At 42.0% G+C, this 23,456-nt stretch overlaps 1 long non-coding RNA gene across 1 annotated transcript in view; it reads right to left on the bottom strand.

Moving 5' to 3' along the window:
• Positions 1–4,238: 4,238 nt before the first annotated feature.
• The window catches only part of LOC140066191 (uncharacterized), a 36,588-nt gene continuing 17,370 nt past the window's right edge, over positions 4,239–23,456 (bottom strand). Inside the window, exon 3 of the long non-coding RNA XR_011848155.1 lies at positions 4,239–4,318. This is a non-coding gene — a long non-coding RNA (uncharacterized lncRNA). The remainder of the gene's footprint in view (positions 4,319–23,456) is intronic.

The following is a 23,456-nucleotide window of genomic DNA, read 5'->3' as shown; positions in this document are numbered from 1 at the left end:
TTTATAGCCTGGTCTTGGGTTCGGGTTTATTTTGGGCCTTGGTTTTGGGAGTTTAATTAAATTTGTTGTCTCAATGATCTCACTACTTTTCCTGGTTTCCAAGTTTCGGATGAATTTTGAGGTCTGGTTTGGAGTCTGAATGCATTTCTGTTCTGGTTTTGGGTCTGTATTAATTTTGGGATCTTAATTTGTTTAAAATCTTAATTTATTTTAGAGTCTTGTTATGAGAAATCTACCATCAGAAGTAGATGTGATGGTAGATTCCTTCTACTGCCTCTTCCATAATCTGTAATTTAATAATCCTGGAATGTAACCGAACCTGTTAAAAAAAAGAATTTTAGTCATATGTAAATTAACTGCAGAAGCTACTGGGGAGTGGAGTATCCTTAGCTCTCAGTGGTCGGCCAGGTTAATACACGCCCCAGTAGCCTCTGCAGTTAAAATCTTAATTTTAATAATATGTAAATTAACTTCAGAGGCTACTGGGGCGTGTACTAACCTGGCGGGCCACTGGGAGCCAAGGATACTCCACGCCTCATTAGCCTCTGCAGTAAAATTTACATATTACTAAAATTTAGTTTTTAACAGGTTAGGTTACGTTCCAGCATTATTAAATTACAGATTAGGGCAGAGGCAGGAGGAGGAAACTACCACCAGATCTACTTCTGATTGTAGATTTCTCATGGTACGTTTCCTTTAAGGGTTGGGATTAAATGATTAGGTTTCATTTGCAGTCTTTTGAGATTTGGTTGATTGTAAAAGATGCTACCATGTTTAATACATGAAATTACAGGCAGTTTAATGGTAATGAACATGGCTGCGACTATCACAATGCAAAAACACATATAAAAATGCATCCAAAAGAAAAATCATCCAAAAATGTGTTAAAAAATGGAATGTGTGAACTCGGCGGTCTGGTCTGGCCTCTGCATTTACGGGTGCGTTCTGGTCTTATCTGTGTCTGAATGTATTTAGGGGTGCGGTCTGCTCTTATCTGTATCCAAATGTATCTAGGGGTACGGTCTGTTCTTATCTGTGTCTGAATGTATTTAGGGGTGCGGTCTGGTCTTATCTGTGTCTGAATGTATTTAGGGGTGCGGTCTGCTCCATCTGTGTCTGAATGTATTTAGGTGTGCGGTCTAGTCTTATCTGTGTCCGAATGTATTTAGGGGTGCGTTCTGGTCTTATCTGTGTCTGAATGTATTTACGGGTGCGTTCTGGTCTTATCTGTGTCCGAATGTATTTAGGGGTGCGGTCTGCTCTTATCTGTATCCAAATGTATCTAGGGGTACGGTCTGTTCTTATCTGTGTCTGAATGTATTTAGGGGTGCGGTCTGGTCTTATCTGTGTCTGAATGTATTTAGGGGTGCGGTCTGCTCTTATCTGTATCCAAATGTATCTAGGGGTACGGTCTGTTCTTATCTGTGTCTGAATGTATTTAGGGGTGCGGTCTGGTCTTATCTGTGTCTGAATGTATTTAGGGGTGCGGTCTGGTCTTATCTGTGTCTGAATGTATTTAGGTGTGCGGTCTAGTCTTATCTGTGTCCGAATGTATTTAGGGTTGCGTTCTGGTCTTATCTGTGTCTGAATGTATTTACGGGTGCGTTCTGGTCTTATCTGTGTCCGAATGTATTTAGGGATGCGGTCTGCTCTTATCTGTTTTCAAATGTATCTAGGGGTACGGTCTGTTCTTATCTGTGTCCGAATGTATTTAGGGGTGCGGTCTGATCTTATCTGTGTCTGTATTTAGGGGTGCGGTGTGGTCTTATCTGAGTCCAAATGTATTTAGGGGTTCGGTCTGGTCTTATCTGTGTCCAAATGTATTTAGGGGTTCGGTCTGTTCTTATCTATGTCCAAATGTATTTAGGGGTTCGGTCTGTTCTTATCTGTGTCCAAATGTATTTAGGGGTTCGGTCTGTTCTTGTCTATCTCCGAATGTATTTAGGGGTGCGGTCTGGTCTTATCTCTGTCTAAATGTATTTAGGGATGCAGTCTGGGGTCTTCATTTATTTTGAGTCAATTTTTTAATGCCTCCCCTTTAAGAGCAGGCCCACTGTATGAATAGGGAAATAAGGAAAGTACAGGCGGGTGCTGGGGTACGAGACAGTCAGTCCAGAGGACTGGGAGCGAGACGCTGAGGACAATAACTGAAGGAGATGGAAAATGTTTAATTATGACAATAAAATTTTTATTTCCTGAGCCAAATGACATTAATAATTGTCTCGTTTCTTCAAGGACATCTCTTAAAAACATCCTCAAACCCATATATTTTCTACATCTTTCAGAAAGAACATTGTATTCATAAAATCCAACTACTTCATAACAGCAGAGCGCGTGCGGTCACACTGGACAGGACATGGACTACTACAAGTCCTGTTGTAATTTCTGGGAAAACGGGAATTGACATTTTTCCATCATTTCACAACACTAATACGTGTCCGGAACATGACCAGTCCAGTGGAGAGCATAGAGTGAAGCTCGCGAGACATCCCGAGAGCTGGGTGACCTTGTCTTGGTGAAGCTCAAGAGTTGGCTGAAGGTGCGGTAGAGTTTCTGTATGGCAGGGGCTCTGGTACTACCCCCAAAGCACTTCTGCCGAAACCCTTCCCATATTATCCTATACAGGATAAACCCACATTCCTGACTTTCCCTATCTGACCCTACATGTCACATAACATTACTCCAGGAGGGTGCAGGGAAAAAGTAGAGGAGAAAACAGCCTAATCTGTGTATTACGCCAGACATTTTACTTAACACTGCGGGTGTATTTATAACCGGGCAATAATGAGAATATCAATATTTCCATATCACACCGCGCTGCTCTGAGGAATCAAAGCCCTTTACATGTTATTATCTGAAATAGAAAGTGTTGACAGGGAACAAGACACCACCAATTACCAGAGGGTAAAAAATACCGTCCATCTGTTAACAAGTAATAATCACAGGATACAGTGGAGTATTTACTACACAACATAGGGTATTAAAGAGTCTCCAGGGAGTGACAAGTGTGATAAGTAATACTTCAGTAATGGAAAACAATTGTACAAAGGGGGCAGTATTATAGTAGTTGTATTCTTGTACATAGGGGGCAGTATTATAGTAGTTATATTCCTGTACATAGGGAGCAGTATTATAGTAGTTATATTCCTGTACATAGGGGGCAGTATTATAGTAGTTATATTCTTGTACATAGGGGCAGTATTATAGTAGTTATATTCCTGTACATAGGGGGCAATATTATAGTAGTTATATTCCTGTACATAGGGGGCAGTATTATAGTAGTTATATTGTTGTACATAGGGAGCAGTATTATAGTAGTTATATTCTTGTACATAGAGGGCAGTATTATAGTAGTTATATTCCTGTACATAGGGGGCAGTATTATAGTAGTTATATTCTTGTACATAGGGGGTAGTATTATAGTAGTTATATTCCTGTACATAGGGGCAGTGTTATAGTAGTTATATTCTTGTACATAGGGGGCAGTATTATAGTAGTTATATTCTTGTACATAGAGGGCAGTATTATAGTAGTTATATTCCTGTACATAGGGGGCAGTATTATAGTAGCTATATTCTTGTACATAGGGGGCAGTATTATAGTAGTTATATTCTTGTACATAGGGGGCAGTATTATAGTAGTTATATTCTTGTACATAGGGGACAGTATTATAGTAGTTATATTCCTGTACATAGGGGGCAGTATTATAGTAGTTATATTCTTGTACATAGGGGGCAGTATTATAGTAGTTATATTCTTGTACATAGGGGGCAGTATTATAGTAGTTATATTCTTGTACATAGGGGGCAGTATTATAGTAGTTATATTCTTGTACATAGGGGGCAGTATTATAGTAGTTATATTCCTGTACATAGGAGGCAGTATTATAGTAGTTATATTCTTGTACAAAGGGGGCAGTATTATAGTAGTTATAGTCCTGTACATAGGGGGCAGTATTATAGTAGTTATAGTCCTGTACATAGGGGACAGTATTATAGTAGTTATATTCTTGTACATAGGGGGCAGTATTATAGTAGTTATATTCCTGTACATAGGGGGCAGTATTGTCTTTAAAGTACGACTGAGGATGTGCTTATGAATGTTCTTATAAATAAGGTTTGTGTATATCGCGCTCCTCCAATATGAAAAAAGTTGGTATTTACCTTTTGTTGTTACGGTGCTTGGGTGGTAAAGAATCAGTGCACTGTTTTGCTTCTGCCACGGATCCGGCGCAGCCCCGGCCGGTGACCGCGTTCGGATGTGCGTGGACGCTGTTCGGAGTTCTCCGGTGTTTGCTTCGGTGACGTCACCACTGGAGCTACGGAAACAAAGGAGGAACAAATTTCCTACGCGTTTCGGAGACAGGGACGGTCTCCTTCGTCTCCTCCCTGACCACTGGCCACAAATGCCCTATTGAGCTCTGCCTGACCACCTCCGTCCAGCTTCCATTACCACAAAACGGGTGTGGGACATGCAGTGACTCCCAAACATTTCATAGGCAAAAACAATATGTTCCTGTGTGAAAGCACTCCAGCAGCGGTGGTCGTATCCAAGGACAACAATCTCATTTCTAAGGGATTTTCATTTTTTTCTTTTATAAATTATCTTCCTATGGTTTATTTTTTTTATAATAACATCCGATTGAAGAAATGTATGTATCTGGAAGATAATTTGAATTAAGTGTCAACGCCCAGATGAGAATACCCCATTAAGTTATGCGAGATGGACAGAATCTTTCTCTACTCATAGGTTTTCCCTGCTGATCGTCCTTGTCTGGATATCAAGAATTGGGTCCAATCACTTTCTGAACCAGGCCTCTTCGCTTGCTTTATGAATTATTAGTATGAATTTTTGAAATATCAATGTCCAAAATACTAAAAAATACTATCTAGGCTGCTGGTGAATTACTTTTATGACTATTTCCTTCATTATTTAACTTAATAGGAATAAAAGATGGAGATGTTTCTTTAATAAGACCACAGGTTTGTCAGTAACATAATTCAGGGGTTAATAGAGCCCCATCTGTATGTGTTAGAGATGATAGATGCACCATGCGCGGTATTACTATGCTGTGAGTCACAAGTCGGATCAAGGGGAATTGAAGAACATTCAGGCTTCGTCAGTGCAGAGGAAAGGTGAGAGTACAAAGAGTCAGTACACAGACTGCACTGACCTGCTGCATCTCATCCAGAGAGTATGAGGTCCGTGCTCACTGCACAGCTATGCACAATATACTATACTATAATATACTATACTATATACTAGGGGGCAAGAGACTGCCTAGCAATATACTGTGGTGCATGGGCTGGCTAGCTATATACTGGGGGAATGGGCTGGCTAGCTATATACTGGGGGGCTGCTGGCTATATATTGCGGGGCAGTGGGCTGGCTATATACCAGAGGGCATAGGCTGGCTTGCTATATACTAGGGGGCAAGAAACTGGCTAGCTATATAATGTGGTGTATGTGCTGGCTAGCTATATACTGAGGGAATTAACTGGCTAGCTATATATTGGGGGTTGCTGGCTATATATTGCGAGTCAGTGGGCTGGCTATATACTAGAGGGCATGGGCTGGATTGCTATATACTAGGGGGCAAGAGACTGGCTATCTATATACTGTGGTACATGGGCTGGCTAGCTATATACTGGGGGAATGGGCTGCCTAGCTATATACTGGGAGAATGGGCTGGCTAGCTATATACTGGGAGAATGGGCTGGCTAGCTATATACTGTGGTGTTTGGGCTGGCTAACTATATACTGGGGGAATGGACTGGCTAGCTATATACTGGGTAGCAGGGTGTTGTATAGCTATATACTGGCTGGAGGCTGTGACCAATGCCACCCACCCTAGGTTTATACTCAAGTCAGCGGGGCACATTTACTAAGGGTCCGAATCGCGTTTTTCCCCTGGGTTTCCCGAATTTTTCATATTTTTCGGCGAATTGCCCCAGGATTTTGGAGCACACGATCGGATTGTGGCGCATCGGCACCGGCTTTCACGCGACAGAAATCGGGGTGCCGCGGCCGTCGGAAAACCCGACAGATTCGGAAAAACAGCAGAATTTAAAAAACGAATTGTGTCGCAAAATGAATCAATCGGACTTCAGCGCAGCAGCGACACCTGGTGGACATCGGGCACACGACCTTAGAGAACCGCGAAAGACCCGAATCCTCGTCGGAGAACGCGCCACTGGATCACGACAGGACCGGGTAAGTAAATGACCCCCAATAGGTTTTCCCAGTTTTTTTGTGTTAAAATTTGTTTGGCTTATACTTGGGTCGGCTTATACTCCAGTATTCATGGTATATTGTTTTACTGCAAGGTAAATAATCTTTGAAGTGACCGTTCCTCTCCCCTCATGATGTAACATCTGTTCCCGGTAGATCTCCCGTCATCCCCATCTTAATGCACTTCTAACCAGAGCGTAATGAAGTCTACAAATGACTCTCATTACTGTCACGCTCTGAGATGTTTGTCATATGAAATTAATTGCTTCTAATAACTTCATGGTCTTTAGCCAGCTGCAGACCATGGCGAGTTTTGCTGGACATGGTTAACCCTTTTTGGGCGCTATTGGCCGGGGGCCAATGGATGAGGCACCATCTATCGACCCTAAGACGAGGAGAAGCCACTATGTGTGAAGTGTCTCTATCCGGCCTCCATCCGCTCCGTGTTTCCAGTGACAAACACATTTGCACATTGTAATGAATGTGATTAATCCTCCCGTTTTGATCTGTCAGATGGGAGCAGGACTTAATTAACCCTTAATTTGGGCGCCAGTGAATCGGTGACGAACTCGAGTTTCCCGTCGCATCAGAGCCAAACGACTGAACAAAGTGGACAGTACTTGACTGGACAAAACATCATCTACATGACAAGAATTCTTCTGATTTCCTATCTTCATGCCATGGAGATATGTTCATACTAGATTTACTGACGGCAAAAAGTGAGATGAGCCCCGAAACATGGTGGAAATTGGCCAAAAAATGAGAAGTCAACAAAAAATTCAAGGATTTGGTCTAACCTTTCCCCTACTTATGGTAGTTTCTGGGGATTATATACAGATCACAACTTTTTAGAACCTTCAGTAGACATAGTTCTACTGATTCTGTGGACCACATGGTTCCCAAGCAAATGAAGAACTGTTAGATGGGTGGAGACAGGTTATCTGCTCTATTCCAAAACGACCGATACGACAATAATTAACCTGAATTAACCTAGCTTGAAGTTTGTCCACAAATAATGGGGCAGATTTACTTACCCGGTACATTCGGCATCCAGTGGCACGTTCTCTGTGGTGGATTCGGGTCCGGCCGAGATTCACTAAGGTAGTTCCTCCGATGTTCACCAGGTGGCGGTGCTGCGCTGAAGTTCCCTGGCCTATTCCTAGTGAAGGTAAGCGCGAGTCCTGCAACACTTTTTTTTTTTAAAAATGCAGTGGTTTTTCCTAATCCGTCGGGTTTTCATTCGGCCATGCCCCCGATTTCCATTGCGTGCATGCCAGTGCCGATGCGCCACAATCCGATCGCGTGCACCAAAATCCCGGGGCAATTCAGGGAAAATTGTCGCAAATCGGAACTATTCGGGTAACACGTCCGGAAAACGCGAATTGGGCCCAATATGGTAATTATGTTCTCTTCTCTAAGTGGAGAAGATAACTTCAGGGGAGAAGACATCCTGGCTCCACCCATATGCAAGTTGGCATCTGAAAATAATGGCATTGGAGGACTGAAAATTTTTACTATACAGGCAGTCCCCAGGTTACATACAAGATCGGTTCTATAGGTTTGTTCTTAAGTTGAGTTTGTATGTAAGTCGGAACTCTATACTTTATTAGTGTAACCCCAGTCAAAATTTTTTTGGTCTCTGTGACAATTGGATTTTAAAAATGTTGGGTTGTCATAAGAACCAGGAGTAACACTAAAGCTTCATTACAGACACCTGTGATAACTGTTACAGCTGATCATTGTAGCCTAGGGCTAAAGTACAGTAAATTACCAACATCCAGAGATCCGTTTGTAACTAGGGGTCGTATGTAAGTCAGGTGTTCTTAAGTAGGGGACCGCCTGTACAGGAATCAGGGATGTATAAGTGGAATGTATAAGAGGATGAAGATATCTGAAGTCGTAATGAAAGGTCCTCTCTTCTACATTGTTTCTATGAGTTGCCACAACTGGAAATTTTTAAGACACTGGTGGTCATTTACTTACCCGTCCAGTCGCGATCCAGCAGTGCATTCTCCGACGAGGATTCGGGTATGCCGGGATTCACTAAGGTCTTGCGCCCGATGTCCACCAGGTGTCGCTGCTGCGCCGTGGTCCGCCGGAGTTCACCGTCCTATCCTGGGTGCATGTAAGCGCGTGTCAAGCGACACTTTTTTTTTTTTTAAAGTGCGGATTTCCGAATCCGTCGGGTTTTCAGATGGCCACGCCCCCGATTTCCGTCGCATGCATTCCGGGGCGGATGCCCCACAATCCGATTGCGTGCGCAAAAAACCTGGGGCAATTCGGCGCAAAACGGTAATTTTCGGGAAATCCGACAAAAAAGAGCGATTTGGACCCTTACTAAATGTGCCCCAATATCTCAAAAATTGTGAAAACTTATCTTGGCTGCAGCAAATTACATGTATTTGTGACTCCGGATGCCCTTTGTTTCTCCAAAAGACACCAGGAGATTCTAGATAATTCTACATGGTTGATAAAATGGTAATATCACACATAGCAATTTATTATGTTAATTTTTCCATATCTTAATGAGGATCATTTCCCCAGGCTTGTGTGTCATCCGATGTTATAACAGGCGCATTACAAGACAACCAATTTTATCAGGACATGGCAATTAGGGGTAAATATAACGGAAATTTATTATAATTACCATTAATTTATAATATATATTTGACTGTAAGGAGAGGATGACATTACATTAAGTTCCAGAGACCTCTGTCTACTACAAGAGACTGTAGAGAATTAATCTCCAGGATTCCCAACTCAAGCAAGAATACTTCTAATAAGAATATAACTTATATAATACTGCCCCCTATGTACAAGAATATAACTACTATAATACTGCCCCCTATGTACAAGAATATAACTACTATAATACTGCCTCCTATGTACAAGAATATAACTACTATAATACTGCCCCCTATGTACAGGAATATAACTACTATAATACTGCCCCCTATGTACAAGAATATAACTACTATAATACTACCCCCTATGTACAAGAATATAACTACTATAATACTGCCCCCTATGTACAGGAATATAACTACTATAATACTGCCCCCTATGTACAAGAATATAACTACTATAATACTGCCCCCTATGTACAAGAATATAACTACTATAATACTACCCCCTATGTACAAGAATATAACTACTATAATACTGCCCCCTATGTACAAGAATATAACTACTATAATACTGCCCCCTATGTACAGGAATATAACTACTATAATACTGCCCCCTATGTACAAGAATATAACTACTATAATACTGCCCCCTATGTACAGGAATATAACTACTATAATACTGCCCCCTATGTACAAGAGTATAACTACTATAATACTGCCCCCTATGTACAGGAATATAACTACTATAATACTGCCCCCTATGTACAGGAATATAACTACTATAATACTGCCCCCTATGTACAAGAATATAACTACTATAATACTGCCCCCTATGTACAAGAATATAACTACTATAATACTGCCCCCTATGTACAAGAATATAACTACTATAATACTGCCCCCTATGTACAAGAATATAACTACTATAATACTGCCCCCTATGTACCAGAATATAACAACTATAATACTGCCCCCTATGTACAAGAATATAACTACTATAATACTGCCCCCTATGTGCAAGAATATAACTACTATAATACTGCCCCCTATGTACAAGAATATAACTACTATAATACTGCCCCCTATGTACAAGAATATAACTACTATAATACTGCCCCCTATGTACAGGAATATAACTACTATAATACTGCCCCCTATGTACAGGAATATAACTACTATAATACTGCCCCCTATGTACAAGAATATAACTACTATAATACTGCCCCCTATGTACAAGAATATAACTACTATAATACTACCCCCTATGTACAAGAATATAACTACTATAATACTGCCCTCTATGTACAGGAATATAACTACTATAATACTGCCCCCTATGTACAAGAGTATAACTACTATAATACTGCCCCCTATGTACAGGAATATAACTACTATAATACTGCCCCCTATGTACCAGAATATAACTACTATAATACTGCCACCTATGTACAAGAATATAACTACTATAATACTGCCCCCTATGTACAAGAATATAACTACTATAATACTGCCCCCTATGTACAAGAATATAACTACTATAATACTGCCCCCTATGTACAAGAATATAACTACTATAATACTGCCCCCTATGTACCAGAATATAACTACTATAATACTGCCCCCTATGTACAAGAATATAACTACTATAATACTGCCCCCTATGTACAGGAATATAACTACTATAATACTGCCCCCTATGTACAAGAATATAACTACTATAATACTGCCCCCTATGTACAAGAATATAACTACTATAATACTGCCCCCTATGTACAGGAATATAACTACTATAATACTGCCCCCTATGTACAAGAATATAACTACTATAATACTGCCCCCTATGTACAGGAATATAACTACTATAATACTGCCAAAATCTAATACCATAACATACTGGTAGGATGATTAGATTGTGAGCCCCATCGGGAACAGGGATGGATGTAACAAGCTCTGTGCGGCGCTCTGGAATCTGTACTATTCAAATAAAGAATTTTTATTATTATTCTATACCTCCTCTTTTTGAAGTTGGACATAACCCTTCTATCACTCCTATGGGGATGTATATAACTGTGATACTTTGTAGAGTTGTAGTTATATATGGGACACATTGCAGTTGTGTTGTAGCCCATGTGTGTGTGTAGTGCGGTACATTATGTATGTATTGTAGGCGCTGTGTATGTTGGCAGTACACGGCAGTGATGTGAGGTCACCTCTAGTGAAATAAATGAGCTGGCTGCAAATCTTGACAAGTTATTAAATGAGGCCTACAGATGATAATGTTGTGCTTCTTCCCTTTAATGCCGATTGTTGTTCCATCTTTCTTTGAAGCGTTGCTGGGAGCATCTCATTCCTCTATGTCACCTTTGCACGTTGCGTCTCTGCGGTGCTTGTCTCTGAGCTCTATCTCTGCTTTCCTCATTGTTTTGTGCCCTTATAGATTTCATTCAATATCATCGTTGTAATCTTTACTGCCACTAATGGTCATGTTGGGGGGAGGGGGGAAATTGGGGGGGGGGGGGCGGTTGTTCCGACTTTTACATAGATATTCATGCTAGAATAACTGCTTAAAGGGTTGTCTCAAGTTTTATTTTCATCCCTCATCCAGAGTATAGGGGATAATAATCAGATCGGTGGGGGTCTGACTGCTCTGACGTCCACTGATCAAGAGAACAGGGTCTACTTCAACGTAGAGCCACAAAAATGATAAGGGGTATGGAGGGTCTTAGTTATGAGGAAAGATTAAAACAACTTGATTTATTTAGTCTGGAAAAGAGACGACTACGAGGGGACATGATTAATTTATATAAATATATGAATGGTCCATACAAAAAATATGGCGGTAAGTTGTTTCAGATTAAATCAAATCAAAAGACAAGGGGGCACTGTCTCCGTCTGGAGAAAACAAGGTTTAATCACCAGAGGCGACACAAGGCTTCTTTACTATGAGAACTGTCAATCTGTCGAATAGCCGAGCTCAGGCGCTGGTCACAGCAGGGAGAGGAGAGAGCTTCAAGAAGGGTCTAGATGCCTAAAAATACCTAAATAACATTGATGGTTATGTTATATAGAATTGTTTCCCCCAAATACCTTCCTCATCCAATCCCTTCCCTTCCTTGGTTGAACTTGATGGACAAGTGTCTTTTATCAACCGTATAAACTATGATACTCTAATATATGGAGTATGTGTCCTGCATAGTAGCAGATTATAATATCAGTGGTTTGGGCAGCTGCCCAAGGCCAAGGCTCCAAAGGGCCCATAGCCACCTAATCCAAGGGCTGAGTATTATAAAGAGAGAGGCCTCCAGCACTGCACTCCTCATACATGTGCGCTGGCTTTTGTCATACATGTCGAGGTCCTTAAACTTCAAAAATAAAAACCGTAAACTTGTTGGTGGTCACAATTTTCATTTAGTCAACGCCCATAATAATCCTAATGTACTCCTGGTTCTGCCTCTTCACTCTATACTATGGGAATGTTTGAAATTGCCAAGCATTGGGTATCAGTAGCAGGTTCATGTGTCATCTATGAGAGTGCGGGTGATGGTCAAGCGATGTCCTCAACCACTTCCAGCACAGTGAATGGAGTGATAGGACAACCTCTTGACCTGCCCCTCTTTTGGTGTTTGATTCAGGTCCATTGTTCCAGTAGTATAACATCGAGTCCCTATCATATGGTCCACCTTTACAGACCTCAATATAGATATCACACGATCCCTCCTAGATATTCCACCATCAACTATAAGGTGCATTATTGAAAAGGAACTGCAGCAACTAAGCCATGAAGTCGAGACTACGGAAACTTTTGGAGCACAGGCATCAATTACTGGGGACCATAAAATGCCCATGTGGCATGGATGTCCATGGCCGAGCAGTAGCATGCCATCCACAAAGCCGAATGCCAGGTACCGGCTGAAGTGGTGAATTACAAGTCACCACTGGACCAGTCAGCAATGGACAATTGTTCTGTGGATTGATGGCAGTCACACATCTCTATCTGGGCAAGTTCATGGATGGAAGTAAACTTTAGCCAACAAGACCTTTTAGACCATGCAATGCCTCAATCTTTTTGAGAAAAGTCGCCAGAAGACCATTCTCTGTTCCAGCATCACTAGGCATCCGTGTCCAAAACAAGGCCCATCAAGATATTGTTGACAGTCGGTTTTGACTTGATTGACCACAATGGGTCTCAACCATATCTGTCACATTCGGGACTGTCAAGAACGTTTATAACAAGGAAGGTCTTCTCATCCATAATCCATGTCTGACTTTAAAAATGGTTTCAAATTTGAAATTGAACTTCAATAAAGTTTGAAACATGCTAAAAGCTGGTATCACTTCTCTTTTTCGTTAAGAAAACTCTTTGAGGCTCGACTATATTCAGAGGAGCACCATTTTATTGGAGACCACCCTTTGGTTTGACTTAATTCCCTGAGACCAGTTGTACTTTTATCATACTGACCATCTTCTATGATCGAGAAGATATTTTTCAATGGAATTTTAGGTGGTTTTCCGAAACATAAAACTCATTGGGGCAGATTTTCTTACCCGGTCCATTCGCGATCCCGTGGCGCGTTCTCTGCGGTGGATTCGGGTCCAGCCGGGAATCACTAAGGTAGTTCCTCCGACGTCCACCAGGTGGCGCTGCTGCGCTGAAGTTCCCCGAGGCCCGCCGAAATGCACTGAAGTACACCGGCCTATTCCTAGTGAAGGTAAGTGCAAGTTCCGCGACACTTTTTTTTTAAAAAATGCCTCGGTTTCTCAGAATCCGTCGGGTTTTCGTACGGCCACGCCCCCCAATTTCTGTCGCATGCATGCCGGTGCCGATGCGCCACAATCCAATCGTGTGCACCAAAATCCTGGGGCAATACAGGGAAAATCAGCGCAAATCGGAAATATTCGAGTAACATGTCGGGAAAACGCGAATCGGGCCCTTAGTAAATGACCCCCAATATCTGAAATCCTACTTTGGAGGGACATATAAAATGAGCAGTGGTTGAGCAGGACCTACCCAAGCATCTATCTCAGCCATCACCCACAGCGTGACATATTAACCAAGGATTCAGGTGCAGTGATACTTTGTCTGCAGTTCATCCCCCCGTTGCAGATACTGCTATTGTTGATAAATGTTCTCCCAGCAGGTCTTGCTCTGTTGAACATGAATTCATTCTGGAATACAGCACACATATCATCTCGGTTTTGTTGCGGCACAAGGATTCTAAAATATATTAAGTGTCGAAAATTTTTCTTTTTTGTTCCAACTTTTCTTATTTTTAAAGAGAAACTGTCATCAGCACCCTCCGGGATGGCAAGAAAGATCTTCTTTACCTTTCATTATTTTATATGAATGGACCATTTTCTAAAAAAAAATAAAAAAATTCACCCCAAAGTCGTATACAACTGGCTTCAAAGGATTAATTTTTTTTCTAAAATAAGTCACTCTAGAGATCCTGGAGGCTTAGTGGCATTTTAGATGCTACTATCTTGGGTAGTTCACATTCCAAAATATGGGGGATAATTAACAGGGCTTGTGCACCGATTCCTGGTGCAACACTAGGCATTGCGATGATGTCCACTTTAAGCCACCTTCATGGCAAGTTGGCATTGAGGGGTATGAGGGGAGGGTGCACCTGGCAGTGGACTGGGCTGCCTGCCCCCCAAGCTGTGCACTAGCTATAGTCTGTGTATGAACGGGCACGGGTTAAAGCACAATTCTGTGTGACGACTTGCCAATTTGCGCAGCCGTTCCTCTGGTCAAAGAGTCATCAGATTCACGAAAACCTAATTAAAACAATGTTGAGACTTCTGGATGAAAGAAGAGGCTTGAAATATGCAGATAAAAGCATCATTCCACTTAAAAATTATGAGAGGTTTAGATTGTATGAAATCTAAAGTGGAAGGACTGGAAGAGGTCCATCCCAAGGCATCTGTGCTCCTGCAGGTATCTCCTTGCCTTGACAAAGCAGTTGAATCGTCAGGTAATCATCATCACCCTTCCCAGCCATACATTATCCCTGGTTCCAGAAAAACCAAACGCAGGCTGACTTGTCAGTATATATTACAAGATGTCTTTGGTTTCAAGGGTACAATGGACAGAAAGAGCCACTGATGAGGACACCGCGAAATAGAACATTTGGAACAGAGAGTGAGACATATTGAGACATGTGCTAGAAACCCAAGGAGCCTAATGCATTGATTACTGGGTTGGATAGTTAGGAAATTGGAAGAGGAACTCCATTCATATCATTTGTCTTCTGGGTTTTTAAATGACTTTACAAAAAGAATTGAAAGAGCAGGTGGTCAAACTCATTAAAGGGAACCTGTCACCAGGAGACCCATTTTTAGCACTCGCCCAGTCCCCACAGAGCATAGTACATACACTGCCAAAGTGTTTTTGTATTAAAAATTGGTTTTACAGAAAGAAAGATATGTTATATTGTACCTTTCATTAGCATCTGCTGTGTGACTAGGCAGTTGCCTTTTGGGAGGGACTGGAAAGGAGCAGTTTCCCCCCCCCACCCTTGGGGAACAGCTTCTCCATGTGACCTTTTCAAATATATGAAAACACCCATCACTGGGCTTAGCGACGCCCCCTGTTTCTCTACAGCCAATCCCGAGTGAGGGGAGTTATTCATATATTTGAAAAGGTCACATGGAGTAGCTGCTTCCCCAAGGGTAGGGGGGAAACTGCTCCTTTCCAGCCCCTCCCAAAAGGCAACTTCCTAGTCACACAGCAGATGCTAATGTAAGGTACAATATAACATATCTTTTTTTCTGTAAAACCAATTTTTAATACAAAAACACTTTGGCAGTGTATGTATTATGCTCTGTGGGGACTGGGGGAGTGCGAAAAATGGGTCACCCGGTGACAGGTTCCCTTTAAGTTAAATGCTGGTCGAACTCATGATGTGTATGTCAAAGTCTCCTTGGAGGTCAATAGAAAAAAAAAATCTGGTATCTGGCATTAGTTACAACAAAGTCTTCCAATACTGTTGAGGGTTTTGAGGGTCTTGGACTTACATCTCAGATCTTGGCATCAGGGCCGGCGCCAGCACTGGGCGTACGTGGGCAAGTGCCGGGGGCCTAGAGCCGCTAGGGGGGGCCCACATAAGTCTGTACGTAAGGAATCCATGGGGGTAAGGGTTGCTGTATCTAATTAATCCGAAGGGTGTGAGGGGGGCTTATATAAAATAAACATGAAGGGGCTGTTTGGGATGATAAACAAGGGAATATTTTAGGGAGCAGGAGACTGTTGTAGTTTCTAAATTTCTAATGCTGCCATACGAGTTCACTGCAAAGGGGCCCACTGAGGCTCTGTCACCCATGGGCCTACTGAAACCTGGAGGTGACCCTGCTTGGCAACGCCACATCTTCTGGGATTCATCATGCATGAATCGCAGTAGATACCATAAAGACGTACCTCTAGACTGGTAAAGAGTTTGAGGACCACACATATGGGAACAGAGACCTGGTAACCACAGGGAACTGTCCAAAGATGGGGTTCTTTACCCAAGTCGGAGGTCTCAGACTCCAGAAACGGGGACTTGGATCAAGTATGGAAATAATGTGTTAGCTACTGGTACGAAGACCTTTAGGATATTGATATCCATTGTGTAGGGAGAGTTCACAAACCCTGTTCAGTGACATGGGCCGCACATCCCTGATGGAGCCATATTGTTTATGAATCTTTATGCTGACTCTAATAATGTGCACAGTAGGTGAAGGAAAGGACATGATGAACATTTCTCTTTACATTTCTCATCTCCCTGTAGCTTTGTCTTCTCATCTCTTCGGTCTTGCAGAGTTTATTTAAAGTGCTGACAGTAAAATATACAGCACAGTCTGACTTATCCGGCACTAGCAGTGATGAGGATCAATATCTTTTTGTTCTGTTTCAGCGCAATTGTTGAAACGCGGAATCATAATTGGAAATACCCTTAGTCCCGATAGGTCGAATACTAACCAGCAGTTAACATAAACCATTGGTCTAGGCCTAAACTTTTTTATTGATACACAGTAACAAGTCCTCTACTTCCCTTCACAAAGCCGTAGAGTGGACCTACTCATGGAACCAATGTTGCACAACCATCTCTAGTGGTTCCAATGTTGTACAACCATCTCTAGTGGTTCCAATGTTGTACAACCATTTCTAGAGGTTCATCCACCGGAATACCCATCAATCACTCCATGTGCCCCAAGTTATAGGAGTAACTAAGATACTCTGTAAGTGCTGTGTGCCCATCAAGACCATAAAAAATGAACAAAAGCAGAAGATTTCACCTGTGGTTCCAACACCAGGACCACCGATGATCAAACACTTATCACATATCCTATCCAAATCAAGGTTCTGGGATATCCTTTTAAACCATTTTGGAAAGCAAAAGTACCTTCCAGTTCAGGTGAGGATCATCATTCAGATCACTGTCCACTATGAAGATATACACAATGGGGCAGATTTACTTACCTGGCCCATTCGCGATCCAGCGGCACGTTCTCTGCGGTGGATTCGGGTCTTCCGGCGATTCACTATGGTAGTTCCTCCGCCGTCCACCAGATGTCGCTGCTGCGCTGAAGTTCCCTGAGGCCCTCTGGAATGCCCTGAAATTCACCGGCCTATACCCGGTGAAGGTAAGTGCAGGTTTCGCGACACATTTTTTTTTTAAAAGCGCTTTCTCCGAATCCGGCGGGTTTTCGTTCGGCCACGCCCCGATTTCCGTCACGTGCATGCCAGCCCCGATGCGCCACAATCCGATCGCGTGCGCCAAAATCCCAGGGCAATACAGGGAAAATCGGCACAAATCGGAAATATTCGGGTAACACGTCGGGAAAACGCGAATCGGGCGCTTAGTAAATGACCCCCAGTATGACAAGATTACGTGGTTGTTGTTTATTAGGTCATTTGGACATCCAAGTGATGGCTCTTTCATTTTTGAGACACCTCCATGAACCATAAAGGTTCTAAAAAGAGTTGGACTAGAAGAGTTGCTTGAAAACATTGCCCATTATTTTGAAAAGTTCAGAATTTTTGGACCCATCTAGACACCCCTGCTTCTCCCAAAAACCCAGGCATATTTTGAGAGCCTTTTACTAAATTTAGAACCTACCATCTTATCCTTGTTCCTTGGGAATTGCAAATAAAGCTTGATTTGTTGTCATCATACCTCGGCGATCCGTTTTGTTTACAGAAAACATGCAAACCGAAATTACAGCTGACACATTTGCCATTTTTTTCCCCCCCAAGTTAATAAATTCATATTTTAGAAGCAGGTTTCTCACTTTGCCGCAGAGACTCGATGATTATCAGGACAGTTACAGGAGAGAAATAAGCTGTTAATGTAGAGGAAGATGATTCACAGTGACACTTCTATCTACCGGATTCCCCTGTGGAACTCTCCACTGAACCATCTAAGGGTCTTCGGAGGAACAAGAAAATTATAAAGGTTTTAGCTTTTTCGGAGTTATTGTATTTAAGATCCTTGTATAATCATATCATTAATTCCCAACATCCACTACCCACAGGTCTACATTTCCCCAATGTGTAGGACCACCAGGAGATCTGGACTTCTGGAAATTTTTCACAGGCATACACAAGTGTAATTTCAGTCCTGTGGACCCCCCACCTACAATATTAGGGGACATGGTGGCAATCTATGTAGTAACATCACTGCTGGAAGAAGGATATAAGTTTTATGTCGAACTTTTCCCGATGCTCGAGTGCTCGGTGTTCTAAGTTAGCAGATGTATGGAAACATCTGCAATGTGTTCTCCACACATATTGTTCTTCACATACTATTGTATGTACACAATAACTGCTAACTCGAAACGAGCACTCGAGCAGGCGAAATACTCGTCCGAGCAACGAGCCGTTTTGAGTACGCTAATACTCGGACGAGTATGCTCGCTCATCTCTAGTTATTAACAAGGTACAACGAGATACATGAGTCCTGGGTGGAAACATCAACACAACACAACGAGGTAAGCGTGTCCAAGATGGAAACATCCACCACCATTGTAGAAGGTCCATTTTGATCTTCGACATAGACTTCTTTCTTGCATCTATGACATTTCTCCTGATGACCCTTTCTGATCACGTCAAGACTGTCCATCCCTCATAAGGAGCATTGGGATTTTGTCTACATTTTGCCCCACTTTATCAAATATTACTCTACCTTTCTAATGGTCCTGCTAGAAAGCATGGAAGCCAATCTACAAACACAGAAGAAGTCACAAATCGGTGGAGATGAGAACTAGGACTGAAGAAGGCTCTAATTTTGAGAAGAGACTGGGGTTAAGGGAACATTTTGAAATCCCAGCCACAGGCACCAAGAGATCTTGAAGTTAAAAAATAAACATAGGTAATGTTTCGCTTTGCCTGCCTTCCCCATCCCTTTAAATATTGGAAATAAGGTGGTCGTATTTTACAAAACATACATAGAACTTTCTGTGGTTAGTCACAAGATCAGACCAAAGCCCATCCAAAAGGTCTACACATTTTCCCACAGATTGGACGATAATTTGGAAACTTTCCAAAAAGACTTTTCTACTGTTTGTAAACTCCCACAAAGACCAGGCCTATTTTCAATCGTAAGCAATCAAAGTCATGTGGTAATTTGACCCGAAATGTTTGTTTCAGTAAACAACATGTAAGACGCGTCTTCATTACCGTGTAAATTTATTTTTGGTGGTCAGAAAAAGATACACAGCTCCAGACCTTCTCATTACGATATCTTCACGACCGAGGTATTGTCTCCATGGAGAAAAGATTAAAAAAAAACAAAAAATTATGCAGAATGATCAGAATAAACAGATGGCTCTGCTCTCAGTAATATCAGTAGGTCATGATGAAAGCATTGGCTTTAAGTATGGACAAGTGAAGAAGAGTGGAGTTGGCCAACAATGGGGCCAACACACTAAAGATCATTTGTTCCCACCCTTCCCCAACTGGAAGATGCCAAAGAAATTTAGGTTCTTACTTATGTCTGGTTCCTTCAAAGGTGTTTCGTTACGCTGTTTTCCGATGATCTATTTTTGGTCCTTGGTTCCCTATTTTGTTCACCTAGACATTTTGCTGCCTCTCCTGTTGCCTAGAATTCAGATTTTCCTACTCTGCCCTGACCTCAGCTTCTACCTTGAACACTCTCGTCCTTCTCTTTCAGTGTAACGCACCAATGTCTCTCAACCTTTCTGCATCAGCTATCCCCAACACTGGAAATACAACACATCCCTACCTGGGTATTAAAGGGTTTAACAATTGGGCGAGACATGCTCTGCTCATTGAAGCTGCTTAGACAGAGATGGTGTAGCTGTAGGTCAAGGTCAGACCAGTTTGGTAACACAGTGGGGTTAAATTTATAAGAAGGCATTTTAAACTTTCCCCTGCCGGCGCTCTGGCCTCTGTTTCTACTAAGAGACTATGGCCTCTTAGTAGATTGGGCGCAATCTACGACAGTTCGGACCAGGTCTGAGGCAGCTGATACTATAGCCGAAATCTCTGCTGGTTCAGACCAGGTCTTAGGTTCTAAGTAGATACTGAAGCTGGAAAGTTTTCTGGCCCACAGTAGTTTGTGGGTCTTAGAAAAACCTTGCAGGAGATTTTTGTGCATAATGGGGCAGATTTACTTACCCGGTCCTGTCGCGATCCCGCGGTGCGTTGTTCAACGAGGATTCGGGTCTACCGGGATTCACTAAGGTCGTGCGCCCGAGTTCCTGCATCCGTTGTTTCTGCGCCGAGGTCCACTTGAGTTCACCTGCTTCTTCCTGGTGCTTGTAAGTGCGTGTCTTGCAACACAATTCTAAATGTTTAATCCTGCGCGTTGTTCCGACGGCCACCCCCCCCCCCCATTTCTGTCACGTGCAAGCTGGCGCCGATGCACCAAAATCCAAGTGCGTGCACCAAAATCCCGGGGCAATTCTGAGCAAAACGGAAAGTCGTCGGGAAACCAGACGAAAATGCGTCCGACGGACCCTTAGTAAATGATCCCCAATGAATCTACCCCAGTGGGTTCATACCTGATGGTTTCAGCATTATATAAGCTTTTTAGGTTCTCCACTGTCTGGCACCTCCCATCTGACTCATTAGCTTATTGGATGCTGAAAGTAAGGACTTTGATTTTCCAGGAAAGGTTGCGAATAGAGAAAAAATGTAAACAGTGCCTGAATCAAAAGAGCGCCACCTATTAAAGGCAAAGAATTGGAATTGGTATAGGCGCGGAAAGACCCTCTTTAAAAGAAATCTACCACCAATAATAATTCCTCATAGATCTAGGCCCCATGACTGTGGTAATCTTCTTACATTTTTTATCCGTGACCTTCTTCCTTCTAAAATCAGCTTTTAAAATTATGCTAATGAGTCTGAAAGGCTCTGGAGGTGTTAACAGTGTCCATCCTTGCTGAAGTTTCACAGGCTGATACAATGAGCAGAACGTGTCTAACACTCCCCCTGCTCTCTCCCTCCTCCCTGCATAATCTAACTGCAACAGGAAGTGCAGGGGGTGGGGAGGCCTCCTCTGCTCATTGTAACAGCTACATTGTGAAGCTACATCATAGAGAGGCTCCGGAAACACCCACGGGAGCCCTTCAGGCTCCTAAGCATAATTATAACAGTTGATGTTAGAAGGAAGATGTCATGGATAATAAATATAAGTAGATACCACAGTCACGGGGCCTGGATCTATGAGTAATGTCCCTGGTTTATCAGGCTAGATAAAGGAATTTCCTCTGGATAGTGTGTTTAGTGTCCCCAGCGAGCTTCATCCCGTTTTTGGGACGTTGGTGGCATATCCCAGTAATTTTCCATCTCTTGAAAGGACCCACTTACCCAATTACTCTCCACTAATTAGGTCAATTTTGGTTACAATAAATAACCCTGCCATGTAGTCCACGTTTCTACAGTAACAACCGTCATATAGGCTCTGCTTCTTCTGTCGGATGTTTGCATGGTGGAAGGTCCATCGTTTCATCGTTTTTGTCATATTTAATTAGCAATTATCTCGTTGCTGGTGTCACTGTGCTGGGAGAACGTAATCATAGACGTCAGATATGATTAATGACGCAGCACACACCCAGTACTATAGGGATTTTCTTTCCTTGGCCCCTACACTGTGTAATGCCTCCTAGTGGCCATATTCTTACATTCTATATGGTGCCCCCCCCCCCCAATGCTCTTAAAATGCCCTCCAATGCTCCCTATTATCTAATAACAACCATCTTCTAGTAGCTCCCTACTAATAATGCACCTCTTACTCTTGCCCCCTTCTATTCTGTTGCCTCTTTACACACTTTTGATACTTCGTTCCCCCCCGTCACACACACTATTGTCGCACCCCTTTCCATGTCCCCCCCATAGCCGGTCTCCTCCCTTCTATCCTGCTGCTGTTTGTGGCTCAAAGGCCAAAAGAATGAGGGTGGAATTTCACAGGAAAATAAAGATAAAATCTGAAATCTGTCATGACAAGACTGAGGAGCGTATACCAGGAAACCGAATGGAAGAGGGAAGATATAGAATCTGTCATTATATCAGAAACGAGGCAAGATAATAGAGACAGTTCTATTCAATACAGTAATGCCCCCATGTACAAGAATATAACTACTATAATACTACCCCTATGTACAAGAATATAACTACTATAATACTGCCCCCTATGTACAAGAATATATCTACTATAATACTGCTCCCTATGTACAAGAATATAACTACTATAATAATGACCCCTATGTACAGGAATATAACTACTATAATACTGCCCCTATGTACAAGAATATAACTACTATAATACTGCCCCCTATGTACAAGAATATAACTACTATAATACTGCCCCCTATGTACAGGAATATACCTACTATAATACTGTCCCCTATGTACAGGAATATAACTACTATAATACTGCCCCTATGTACAGGAATATAACTACTATAATACTGCCCCCTATGTACAGGAATATAACTACTATAATACTGCCCCCATGGAAAGGAATATAACTACTATAATACTGCCCCCTATGTACAAGAATATAACTACTATAATACTGCCCCCTATGTACAGGAATATAACTGCTATAATACTGCCCCCTATGTACAGGAATATAACTACTATAATACTGCCCCCTATGTACAAGAATATAACTACTATAATACTGCCCCCTATGTACAAGAATATAACTACTATAATACTGCCCCCTATGTACAAGAATATAACTACTATAATACTGCCTCCTATGTACAGGAATATAACTACTATAATACTGCCCCCTATGTACAAGAATATAACTACTATATTACTGCTCCGTATGTACAAGAATATAACTACTATAATACTGCCCCCTATGTACAAGAATATAACTACTATAATACTGCCCCCTATGTACAAGAATATAACTACTATAATACTGCCCCCTATGTACAGGAATATAACTACTATAATACTGCCCCCTATGTACAGGAATATAACTACTATAATAATGGCCCCCTAAGTACAAGAATATAACTACTATAATACTGCCCCTATGTACAAGAATATAACTACTATAATACTGCCCCTTATGTACAAGAATATAACTACTATAATACAGTCCCCTATGTACAATGATATAACTACTATAATAC

Source organism: Engystomops pustulosus, chromosome 6, assembly GCF_040894005.1.
Source record: "Engystomops pustulosus chromosome 6, aEngPut4.maternal, whole genome shotgun sequence".
Lineage (NCBI taxonomy): Eukaryota > Metazoa > Chordata > Amphibia > Anura > Leptodactylidae > Engystomops > Engystomops pustulosus.
This window is presented reverse-complemented; position numbering and strand designations above follow the sequence as displayed.